This window comes from Chiloscyllium punctatum, chromosome 45 (assembly GCF_047496795.1).
Source record: "Chiloscyllium punctatum isolate Juve2018m chromosome 45, sChiPun1.3, whole genome shotgun sequence".
Lineage (NCBI taxonomy): Eukaryota > Metazoa > Chordata > Chondrichthyes > Orectolobiformes > Hemiscylliidae > Chiloscyllium > Chiloscyllium punctatum.
The window spans coordinates 49,822,564-49,830,480 of record NC_092783.1 but is presented as its reverse complement, the minus strand read 5'-3'; the positions used below and the strand labels follow the sequence as shown (position 1 = coordinate 49,830,480).

Sequence of the window (7,917 nt, the reverse complement as noted above, 5' to 3'; positions counted from 1 at the left end):
ACATTAAGGACAAAAGGGTAACTAGGGAGAGAATAGGGCCCAATCAAAGATCAGCAATGTGGCCTTTGTGTTGGGTTGCAGGAGATGGGGTGGGGGGGGGAATACTAAACGAGTGTTTTGCATCGGTGTCTGCTGTGGAAAAGGAAATGGAAGATATAGAATGTATGGAAATAGATGGTAACATCTTGAAAAATGTCAATGTCCATACTACACAGGAGGAAGTGCTGGATGTCTCGAAATGCATAAAAGTGGATAGATCCCCAGGACCTGATCAGGTGTACCCTAGAACTCTGTGGGAAGCAAGGGAAATGATTGCTGGGCCTCTTGCTGAGATATTTGTATCATTGATAGTCACAGGTGAGGTGTTGGAAGACTCGGTTGGCAAACATGGTCCCTCTATTTAAGAGAAGTGGTAAGGACAAGCCAGGGAACTATAGAGCAGTGAGCCTGACGTCGGTGGTGGGCTTCCTGGAGGGAGTCCTGAGGGGCAGGGGGTACACTTATTTGGAAAGGCAAGGACTGATTAAGGATAGTCAACATGGCTTTGTGTGTGGAAAATCATGTCTCACAAAGTTGATTGAGTTTTTTGAAGTAACAAAGAGGATTGATTGCAGAGCGGTGAACGTGATTTATATGGACTTCAGTAAGGTGTTCAACAAGGGTCTCCACGGAAGACTGGTTAGCAAGGTTAGGTCTCATGGAATACAGTGAGAGCTAGCCATTTGAATACAGAACTGGCTCAAAGGTAGAAGACAGAGGATGGTGATAGAGGGTTGTTTTTCAGGCTGGAGGCCTGTGACCAGTGGAGTTCCACAAGGATTGGTGCTGGGTCCACTACTTTCCATCATTTATATAGATGGTTTGGATGTGAACATAAGAAATATATTAGTAAGTTTGTAGATGACACCAAAATTGGAGGTGTCATGGGTAGCAAAGAAGGTTACTTCAGATTACAATGGATTTTGATCAGATGGGCCAGTGGGCTGAGGAGTGGCAGATGGAGTTTAATTTAGATAAATGTGAGGTGCTGCATTTTGGGAAAGCAAATCTTAGCAGGACTTACTATTAAATGTATAAGGTCCTTGGGAATATTGCGGAACAAAGAGACCTTGGAGTGCAGGTTCATAGCTCCTTGAAAGTGGAGTTGCAGGTAGATAGGATAGTGAAGAAGGCATTTGGTATGCTTTCCTTTATTGGTCAGAGTATTGAGTACAGGAGTTGGGTGGTCATGTTGCAGCTGTACAGGACATTGGTTAGGCCACTGTTGGAATATTGCGTGTAATTCTGGTCTTTCTATCGGAAGGATGTTGCAAAACTTGAAAGGGTTCAGAAAGGATTTACAGGAATGTTGCTAGGGTTGGAGGACTTGAGCTATAGGGAGAGGTTGAATAGACTAGGGCTGTTTTCCCTGCCGCATTGCAAGCTGAGGGTGACCGTTTATGAAATCATAAAGGGCACAGATAGGGTAAATAGACAGTCTTTTCCCTGCTTTGTTGGGAATCCAGAACTAGAGGGCATAGCTTTGGGGTGAGAGGGGAAAGGTATAAAAGAGTCAACTTTTTCATGCAGAGGGTGGTGCATGTGTGGAATGGATTGCTAGAGAAAGTGGTGGAGGCTAGTACAATTGCAACATTTAAAAGGCATCTGGTTCGGTACGTGAATAGGAAGGGTTTGGATGGATATGGGCCAAGTGCTGGTAAATTGAAATTAAATTGTATTGGGATATCTGGTCAGCATGAACGAGTTGGACTGAAGGGTTTGATTCTGTGTTGCACATCTTTGTGACTCAGGAATCTATTGTTTAAATGGTCTTTCATCCCAATGCTGGAATATGCACATGTTTTCCATTGTTTTTTTTAAAATGGTTGTTGTACTTAAAGAAATGTAATGAATTGTTTTAGGATGTTCTGAGTGATAGAATTGCGAAGCTCCTATCGATAATTCAAAATATGAGTTGGTCGCTAGTCAGCGTGCAAAGACACACCTGCAAGAGCCAATCAGTCATTTGAAGAAATTTAAAAACTTGAGATGCTTTAAGGGAGATGGGATAAACCTCCTATACATAGACCTTTGTTTTTCAGTTTTTCTGATCTCTATATCTTCAGCTGCACGTGGATCACCAGGACTGTAGTTTGAACAATACAGGTGGCAACAAGTGGATTTCAGGGGTAACAAGAGCACTGAACTTTTGGATATGCTGCTTATATTTTGTTTTGGCAGTTATTTCAGTTACCTCGACTTGCATCGTCACTATTATATTTTTGGGACTTAAAAACGTTACAACAGATAATTGCTGCTCTGTCATTAAGGAAGTAGTTAAGACAGATGGAAGTGGTGTGCATTTGATGCCAGAATGAGGTCTGCCACGTAGTGAAAGGAGTTCCTTTTTAATTCCTTGGGAGCACTTCTGTACACGTAGCACAAACTCTCAGAGCTTTCTATGCATTCTAACACGTAGAGGGCAATCTGTGTTTAATCAGTGTAGCAGACAAATTGCAGGCTGACAAGGTTCCACTGCTTCAGCCCAAGGAAGTATTAGCAGGAAGGGGGAAGAGGAGCACCCTCCAATATGTGCTTTTTTGGTTTTGAGTCAGAGAGTTTCTGGGGGGAGTTTGCAAGCTTTCCAAGTGGTGGGCGGAGCTCCCACTGTCAAGGGGGAGGGGACAGGGACAGGAGGGTCGGCTGAACGGCTGGGCGTGTTCTTGCTGCCAGGCGGGGCCAACGGTTGGCTGTCAGCGCGCGTCAATCGAGCGGCGTCACAGGAAGTAGTTCCCCCCCGGCGGAGTGTGACGGTTGGTGCGGTCATGTCGGCGAGGTGAAAAACGGCTGATCGTTTCCCCCCCCTCTCCCTTTCCCCCTTCCTCCCCCCTCCACACAAAATAAACCACAACTGCCGGTCGGTGATGTCTCCTCGGAGATGAAGGGGCTTCAGTGTGAGTACGGGTTGTCGGCGACGCGTTCGTTGTCTCTTTACCCCCCCCCCCCACCTTCCCCAATGTCCTTGAGCGAGCCAGGCCCCTCGGCGGAGAGTAGGCCTCGGCTCGGTCTCCCCTTCAGGGGAAAGCGACAACAGCACCGCGCGGGGGAGGGACGCTCCCTGGGGCTGGGGGAAGGATGGGCCTCCCGCACAGAATGACATGGGGAATGGTCTTGGACACGTTATTATTTCCGCGAAGATCTCGGGTGCAGACTCTGCGTGTGTTGGGTCCAGCTCCACCGGGAGGCTCTGAGTGACAGCCCCCTTCGGCAGGGCAGCCCCGCGCTCGCCACCCACCCACCCCCCACTGATCTCGAAATGACTCTGGATGGGGCGCCTGAGGGAATTAGACTGACAACGCCGCCCCCGTGTGTGTGTGTTTGGGGGGGGGTGGGCTGATAGGGTCGCTCTGCGGGGGTCTGGCATGAAGCTCACGGCTGCAGACCGCCCCCTGTTCTGAGAGAGGCACCATCTACAGTCCTCACTGTCTACTGGGTGGAGAAAGCCCTGGTTATCCATACAATGGGGGGCCTGGCGGGGTTAGGAAGCAGGGTTTTTTAAAAAAAACCAGGACTGCAGATGCTGGTAACCCGAGTCTGAATTAGTGTTGGTGCTGGGAAAGTACAGCAGGTGAGGCAAACATTCCAAGGAGCAGACAAATCGACGTTTCGGGCAAAAGCCCTTCATTAGGCTAAGAAGCAGGCCATTCGAGTTCACACCAACCCTCCGTAGAGCAACCCCCTCTTCCCATCCACCTAACCGGCATTATCTCTTAAATGCGGGAGGAACCCCATGAAACTGGGGGAAAAGTGTGCACCCAGCGCACAGCCCGAGATTGGAATTGAACTCGGGACCCTGGCTGTGTGAGCCCTGTCAAGCAGTACTCGAGTATCTTGCCTAATTAGGAAGTGACTGGAAATGGGGAATTGGGAGGTGATGTATTTTTCTCATTTTAGACTTGCGATTTCTCTTGCTTCTGGTTATGTATTGCAGTAGATTTCACGTCGGTTAAACTGGCCCCGCTTAGCGAGAGCACACACGTGCTTAACTGGATCGAGAAGTGGAGCTGGAAAAGTATAGCAGGTCAAGGAACAGGAGAGTCGACGTTTCGGGCATAAGCCCTTCATTAGGGATGTGGGCAAGGGGAGGGGGGACGAGAAATAAGTAAGTGGCTTGGGCTGGGGGGGGGGGGGGTCGTTTCAGCTATATGGGAAGGCAATAGTTATTGAATTTATTGTAACATGTACTGAGGCACAGTGAAAAGCTTTGTCTTGCGAGCAATATAGACAGCTCACGTAACTAAGTAGCATAGATAGCAAATAATAGGTAGACAGCGACACAAACACAGGTACAGGTGAATGTTAAGAGTTTGAGAGTATTCAGTAGGTAAAAGCTGTTAGGAAACTGGCTGGTGCATGTGTTCAGGCTTCTATACCCTCTGCCTGATGGTAGAGGTTGTAGAAAAACATTGCCAGGGTGGGATGGATCTTTAAGAATGCTGGCGGCCTTTCCTTGACAGCGGGCCAGGTAGCTGGATTCTGTAGATGGGAGGTTGGCCTTTGTGATTGTCCAGGCTGAGTTCACCACTCTCTGTAACCATCTCCGATTTTGAATGGTACAGTTGCCGTACCAGGTAGTGATACATCCAGACGGAATGTTCTCGATGGCGCATCTATAAAATGGCGCCAGGTGAGGGTGATGATGATAGGTCGGAGGGGAGGGTGGAGTGGATAGATGGGAAGGAAGATGGACTAGTAGGGCCGTTCAAAAGGCTGGTGTCAGTTGGATCTGGGGTGACGTGGGCGGAGGGGAGATGAAAACTGGTGAAATGAACATTGATGCTGTATGATTAGAGGTTCCCAAAGTGGAAGAGGAGGTGTTCTTCTACCAGTTGTCGGGTGGCTTGGATTTGGCGGACTTACATGTCCTTGGTATGAGTGGGTGGGGTGGTTGGCCACAGGTTAGTGGGATTGTTGATGCCAACTTGTGGAATGTTTCAGGGAACATCTCTGGGACATATGCACCAAGCAACCCTGTCACCCTGTGGCCTATCCACTTCATCTCCCCCTCCTACACCTCCAAGGATGTGCAAGTCCTGGGCCGCCTCTGCCAAATCAGAGCCATCTGACACCTGGAGGAGGAGCGCCTCATCTTTCGTCTTGGGATCCTCCAACCCCACAGCATCAATGTCGATTTCACCAGTTTCCTTCTCTCTTCCCTGCACGACACACCACCACCACCACCTCGTCCCCCCTTCCCTCAGAACTATCCTACCTGTCAATCCTCCTTCCCACCTATCTGCTCCAACCTATCCCCATGCTTGCATCTACCTATTGCCTTCCCAGCCACCTTCCCCCAGCACCGTTCCTCCTGTCCCGACCCCCCCCCCCCCCCCCCCCCCCCCCGTGACACACACTCTTAGTGCTGGGCGTATGTCAGAAATATTGACTCTTCTGCTCCTTGGATGCTGCTTAACGTGCTGTGCTTTTCTAGTGCCATGCATTTCGACTGATCTCCAACATCTGCAGTCATCATGTGTGTATGTGGAGGGCTGCTCAATATATCAGGTATAGAAGTGTGAGGATTGAGACTTAATATCAGAAGAAAGTCTTGTTACAGAAATATTTTAAATGCAACGAGCTACAGTGTTTGTAAAGTATGTGCCAAAATAGGTTGTCCTGAGTGGTATGGTAAGAATGGCCTGAGTCTTCCAGGGTTGTGTGGTGGAGGGAAATCTGCCCTTGACTGGTCACTGGTGATTGCGTACTCTGAAGATGTAATGTTGTTCCTCCAGTTTGGGATGGATCACATTACATCTTATCCCCAGGCACTTTACAGCCTTTTGGACTTAATATTGAGTTCAACACCATCAACTTGTGAACCCACTCCCATTCCTTCCCTTTCTTTTAGCTTTTCTTGTTAGATTCCTTGTCACCTTCTCTCCTCTCCCCTCCCCCACCCCAGAGAGATTGTCTGTTCTTCACAGTATGGCAGTTAGACACACCATTGTTCTGCTATTCTCACATTCTGATCACTTAATCTGAACTATCAACATCCTTTCTCCCTTAGCATTCCACTCCACCCAGCCACCCACCCCCCCCAACACTTACAGATTTCTCTCTTGACACTGCCAGACCTGCTGTGATCTGCAGCATGCTTTATTTTCGGTAGAGATTTCAGCATCTGCAGTAATTTGCTCCTAAATTGGGATGTAATTATGATGTTGCTTCAAAATCAAATAGTTTGTGCGCGATTAATAAAGTTAGGGTGAGTTACTGAAAAGCCGATGGCACTGGTTCTTAGCACCAGCATCTTGATGAGGAAGAATTGACAAGTATGGATATAGTCAAAGGTAATTACTCTAAAATGATCTTTGTGAATATGAATTATATTAATTTACTGACATATTAGTACTTAAGTTTCAATTATTGATACATCCTATTTGAGAACTTGCAATGTGAAAATTCCAGTAATGATGACAACACAGTAAAGTACAATTTTATGAAGCAAGTTACTACATGTTCTAAAAATTTAAAACAATGAGAAATTATGGAAAGAACTAGAACACTCAGCTTCTGTCAGAGAATATGCAGTTTCCCACTTTCAAAGTAATGCCATTATTTGAAACAGAAAAGTAAATTCTTTATCTGAACTGAACAGGTGAAAAGAAGGATAAAAGTCAGGAGTCTTGTTAACTTGAGCAATTAATAGCTGGAGATGGAGCCCAGTGACCGGGAAAACAGTTGGGCATTCAAAGGTCAGCATAAAAGAATCAGTAACTATTAATGTGGACTGTTGATAGTTGATGATACTTGTGATGGCAAGGTCTGGTGTGTAGAGGTTGGGAGAAGGAAATGGGAGAAGATACTTAGGCCCTAAAATGATCAAACTCTATTTTTTTGTGTCCTGAAGGCTTCAGGGTCACCAAGTGGAAAATGAGTTGCTGTCGCATGATGTTGCAGTCCAACTGAACATTCCACTAATGTGCTGCATTTTAGGTGAAGGTGGCAAAAAGAAAATGCAAACAAAGGCGTGTTCAGATTTTAGAGCTGTGTAGCTAGGAAAGCTGAGGTACTGTTTCTGAAGTTTCCATGAAATTTTTGTGAAACTGGATGTCTGAGGAACAGGAGGGACAAATTAAATGACACGCAGCATTCTAGTGATGCTCAGAGTTTTCTCAGGAATGTAGGCATTAGGTGCAGAAATGGGCAATTCAGCCGTTCGTGTCCCCTCTGCCATTTAACATGAGCGTGGTTGATTGTATCCTCATGGAGTCGAGAGTGGGGTGTTGGAAAAGCACAGCCGGTCGGGCAGCATCTGAGGAGCAGGTGAATCGACGTTTCGGGAGTAAGCCTTTCGTCAGGGTCTTATCCTTGTCTCACCTCTCACTTGCCTGCTTAATTCCCATTGCCCTTTATCCCACTTTTCACCAGAAACATATCTGTTTCTTTCTTGAATCTGTTTGTTTGATTCTGCCTCCACGGAACTTCGGGCAATTAGTACCACAGAATCACAACTCTGAGAGAAGTAGTTTCTCCTCATCTCAGTTTTGAACCTATCTTCTCTCATTCTATATCCACGACTTTTGTTCGTGACTGTCCCATAAGGGGAAACATCTGTACAACGCCTCCAAAGTAACAGCAGCTTAAGACCATAAGAAATAGAAACAGGAGTAGGCCATTCAACCCCTCAAGCGTGCTTTGCCATTCATAAGGATCGTGGCTGATTGACACTTATAATGTTCACTTTGCTGTCGTTTCCCCATAACCCTTGATTCTCCTTCACACAAGTATATAGTGTCATATGAAAACATTTGCCGATCGATCCTCTCGATCAATTATATGTAAAATTGGCTGGAAGTTCACTGCTTAATGATTTTTAAGAAATTTTCTTGTACTTCAGACAATGACAGTTGAATGTAATTTGAGGTAGATAACTGT

At 46.6% G+C, this 7,917-nt stretch overlaps 1 protein-coding gene across 1 annotated transcript in view; it reads left to right on the top strand.

The window, feature by feature from the left end:
• Window positions 1-2,800: 2,800 nt before the first annotated feature.
• Window positions 2,801-7,917, top strand: part of mdm4 (MDM4 regulator of p53) — a 52,204-nt gene continuing 47,087 nt past the window's right edge. Inside the window, exon 1 of the mRNA XM_072563717.1 lies at window positions 2,801-2,933. The gene's annotated coding sequence lies outside the window, so the exon portion shown is untranslated. The remainder of the gene's footprint in view (window positions 2,934-7,917) is intronic.